Consider the following 5307-nt stretch of genomic DNA (forward strand, 5'->3'; position numbering starts at 1 on the left):
TATATATATATATATATATATATATATATATGTATGTATATCCAAGCACATTCAAGCATGCACCCACGTGCATATAATACAGAAACACACATCACACACACAGACGCCAATCCCTTTGAAATCATTTGCCTCGCTCAGTTATCACTACCTTTCAAATTTAACACTGAACTAGGAATCATGCCTTTGCCGCTTCCATTTCAGTAAAAGAGTAATGGAATGCATGCAGAAAACCAAATTGAAACCAAAATTCTTCTCTTCACACTCTAGTTGTAATCTCCACCGCACTATATATCGTCATCTTTCCTTTAATTATCAATCAGATATTTCTAAACTAATACCACCATACAATTATGAGAAAAAAACTCACAATAGTAACATATCTATTAATGTTAATATTATGTTCTTTTGACAGCGATAATATATGTATATTCAGTGCTATACCTATTTCAGAAACTGAAAACCTGATTGTAACTTGATCGCCTTTGCTACTGATAATAAACTCGTAGCTGAATTTCTAGTCATTTGCTTCTATATTTCATTTCAACTACAACACAATTTTCTTAATAGCCTTAATATAACACTTCCACTAACAAAACAAAATTACTCTGAGATCCAAGGATAACGTATTCTTGCGGATAACTTTTAAGAGAAATAATAGTACACCCAATTTAGCAAGAATACAAGCACTTACATAATTACAATCTTCAAATTCTGTATTAGAATCAACTCAATAAACAAGTTCGGCAAAGCTACCTTGTCGATTTTGCCTATTTCCCGGTTTTCATGGCGTATCGTGGCACTCCATCGGTTACGACGACGAGGGTTCCAGTTGATCCGGTTGATTTGTTCGTGAAATTAACGTGCAAGTGGCTGAGCACTCCACAGGCACGTGTACCCTTAACGTAGTTCTCGGGAGATTCAGCTTCACACAGAGTGTGACAAGGCTGGCCCTTTGAAATACAGGTACAACAGAAACAGGAAGAAAGCGTGAGAGAAAGTTGTATGAAAGAGTACAGCAGGGTTCACCACCCGACCGCTACCGGAGCCTCGTGGAGCTTTAGGTGTTTTCGCTCAATAAACACTCACAACACCCGGTCTGGGAATCGAAACCGTGATCCTACGACCGCGAGTCCGCTGCCCTAACCACTGGGCCGTTGTGTCTCCTCCATGACGTATATATTCCTCACCTGGACGGGACGTCAGGTTGTCAGCGAATTTTTTTTTCCCACGAGAGATCCGAACCCCAGTTATGAACTCATTTGCATACAGCCAATCAGAACTCAACTATCAAACTAATTTATGAGTGATGGGCAATAAGATAAGGTCACTTGGGTAAGGAATGACCATGCTTCTTTTCTCTTATAATAATGCTTGTTTTTGTTTCAACCATGGCTGCCTCTGCATAGTTATTTGTGTCGTTGATTACTTTGCAAACAGTAAGGGGAGAGGGTTTCTAGCACATCACCCTCTACCCACATTTTCCCTTATCCACATCTTTACCACATGGGGCTCTATCAAAATCCTATAATAGGTATAGATGCAAATTTATTTAATTACTTGCCATTTTGAATGTCGACCTTTGTTAACTTGACAACAAGGTCAAGGTGAGATCTGATTGGCTGTATGCAAATGAGTTCATTACTGGGGTCCAGAACTCTCGTGGAAAAACATTTCGCGGCTTGTCACAGAATCACTCATTTTTGCCAACAGAGTGGACTGGAACAACGTGAAATGAAGTGTTTTGTTCGAGAACACAAAGCGTTGCTCGCTCCAGGAGTCGAAACCACCATCTTATGATCAGGAGTTCAACACCCCTAACCACTAAGCCATGCGTCTCCACAAGCAGCTCAAAGCTGTTAATACTATTCATATCACACAAGGCGGCGAGCTGGCAGAATCGTTAACATGCTAGTAAAAATGCTTAGCGTCATTTCGTCCGGTTTTGTGTTTGCGTTCAAATTCCACCGAGGTCGACTTTGCCTTTCATCCTTTCGGGGTTGATATATTAAGTACCAGTTGAGCACCGGGTCGAGGTAATTCCCTCCCTCGAAATTGTTGGCTTTGTGCTAACATTTGAAATCGATATTATCGATATCACACGAGACAGCGAGCTGCCAGAATCGTTACTGCACCGAAACATTTTTTAAAAAGAACGGGGCCTTAGCAGCATTTCTTCTGACTTTAGGTTCTGAGTTCAAATACCGTCGTGATCGACTTTGCCTTTCATTCCTTTGGGGGTCGATAAAATAAATAGCAATTGAGCAGTGGAGTCAATGTGCTCGACTTCCTCACTCGCTCGAAATTGCTAGCCATGTACCAAAATTTGAAACCAATCTGTGTATGTTGCCGAACGCTTGTAGCTGCGTTATTTCGTGTGGGAGAGATCTCTTAAGGGTCACTGTATACTTTCAAAGCTTGACAATACTCATACATTAAGTATGTGGCTGTGATAATATTTGCATTATTGAGCTGCTTCTAATACAAAATTTGAATTTTATTCTACTATTTGTAGTTCAAATGGATTTTGCGCTGCTGTCCTCGTTCCCGTCCGGGGAGATTTTGTTTCGCTTACCTTGGAAGTATACTGTGTTTTTATCTTAACGCTATGCATCTCTGAAAGGATCTCTGCCAGACAAAATGCCGCAGCAACTAACGTTCAGCAAAACACATATATTAAGTATGTGATCTTTTGTTGTTTATTTGTTTCAGTCATTCGAATGCGGTCATGCTGGGGCACCGCCTTGATCAAGTTTATTCGAAGGAATCAACCTTAGTACTTATTCTATAGGTTTTTATGCTGTACCGCAAAGTTACGGGGACAAAACACACAATCACTGATTTCAAGCGGTGCTGGGGGACAAATACAGGCACAGAAACATATCAGCGCGCACGCACACATGCACGCACGCACACACACGCACGCGCAAACACACACACACACACACACACACACACACACACACACACACACACACACACACACGTACGTATATACAACGAGATCCCTTCAGTTTACGTCTACCAAATCCACTCACATGGCCTTGGTCGACTCGAGGTTATAGTAGAAGACATTTACCCAAGGTGCCACACAGTGAGACTGAACCCAGAACCGTGTGATCAGGATGCAAACCTCCACTCATTTCATTAGATTTTATATTTATAACTTCCATACCGAAATTACGTCATTAAAATCATTTGTTTATTCTTAATCTAAGTGGATATTTAATATATGATTAATTACAACACTACCCTCTTTGGTTGCATATTGCATTCAGGTGTATTTCTCTTACACTACAATTTAAATAATTTGTTACAAAGTTAACATAGCTACACTTAACAACACAAGAAGAAATAAATGAAATGATACCTCATTATATGAATACAATAGCAGTATATGTTGAATTAGTTAAAGCCATATTACTCCATATTTAGTCGTTCTTTTTAATCGCGTGTTACATGAAGTCTGTGATTTAAATAGTTGCTTTGATAAAATTGTCAGTTTTAAACATCCTTAAAGATAATACAATATATTTATTTAATTTCTTTCAATTATCAGAAATACTAAACAACACTATCATTATTGTTTAATGTTGCCATTATTGTTTACACAGTCAGAAAATTTTTTAACTTCTTCAAAACATCTATGATAAAATTAGAATTAAACTCTTCTCGTATAACGTTTTAATGTTAGCCATTCATATGCGGAGATGCAATGGCCCAGTGGTTGGGACAGCAGACTCGCAGTTGTGGGATCGCGGTTTCGATTCCCAGACCGGGCGTTGGGAGTGTTTATTGAGCGAAAGCACCTAAAGCTCTTCGAGGCTGCGGCAGGGGTTGGTGACGAACCCTGTTGTACTCTTTCCCCACAACTTTCTCTCACCTTTTCTTCCTGTTTCTGTTGTACCTGTATTTCAAAGGGCCAGCCTTATCACACTCTGCCACGCTGAATCCCCTGAGAACTGCGTTAAGAGTACACTTGTCTGTGGAGTGCTCAGCCACTTTTTATTCTTTACAAACAATATACAATGCTTCAAGCAAACTACTGTACTGTCCTATATATATATATATATATATATATATAATATCAGGCAAAAGTCTTTGGCCATTTTAAACTATTGTAAATTTCTACTTATAAGTGGATGTTTCGATTGTGTTTTTACACATGAAACATTGACCCTGTTAGAGTCATTCTATACCTAATCATTATAATTTGTAGAAAGGGTTCTGAATGAGAGGGAAAGATGTGCGATGACCACCATATTGTCCTTGCAAAAGTTTTCGGTCGCCTCACATAAACCAATCAACATACAGTGTTTTAAAACAGAAAATATCTATAATGAAAATTTATTACATAATGTCCATTTCAAGAAGTTACTGTACATTGTTGCTATTTCGTGTGGCTTCCCTTAGCTTGAGTAATTGCTTCAATGCGCCTGGGAAAAGACGCATGCGAAACCTTGACCATTTTCACAAGTATGAGATGCCAATCTATGTGGCTGAGTTTCCACAACTCTTCAAGATTGTGTGGATTCTTCTGACGAACTCTTCTCTTTGGTTCTGTCCACATTCGCTCGATTGTATTTAAGTCAGGGCTCCAGTCTTTCAATACAGTAACACTTTCATCAACCAGGCTCTGTTGTGCTGCATACGATCTGTGGCATGGAGCTCCGTCATGCAGAAAAATCTCACCTTCATCCAAGTCTGGTATCAAATTGTCCTTCAGCAACTGGATGCAATTGGCACTATTCAAGTTACCGTCAAGTTTTTTGAACCATCACTTTTTATGTATCCCCAAAGCATCAGACTCTTACCCCCAAACTTCACTGATTTTGACATGTAACACGGGTCGATCTGCTTTCTTCTTTTGGGAAATTCACGCTTATTAGAAAGTGAAACGACGCACGTTACACTACAAAAACATTGCAAACTGCCCCATCGTTTGAAAACTGGTGTTGGTCTGTTTATGTCACTGCATCTAGCGGTTTGGCAAAAGACACTGATAGAATAGATACCAAACTTTAAAAGAAAAACGTAAAAGGAAGTATTAAAGTCGATACATTCGACTAAAAGTTTTGCAAGATAGTGCCCACGCATGGCTGCAATCTGAGGACCGAAATAAGTAAAAGATAAAGGGTATAGTGTGACAAGTGGTTACAAGTTTCTGTACAAGATGTGTTATATATATAAAAAAAACAAAATGGGTGAAAATGTGGAATAATATTAAGAGGATTATGGTAATCTTTTAAGACAAATTAAAGAAAAAAATTCTCTATGATATTTCATTTAAACGTGTAAAATATTATATAT

The sequence above is a fragment of the Octopus bimaculoides genome, chromosome 4 (genome assembly GCF_001194135.2).
Source record: "Octopus bimaculoides isolate UCB-OBI-ISO-001 chromosome 4, ASM119413v2, whole genome shotgun sequence".
In the NCBI taxonomy this organism is placed as follows: Eukaryota; Metazoa; Mollusca; class Cephalopoda; order Octopoda; family Octopodidae; genus Octopus; species Octopus bimaculoides.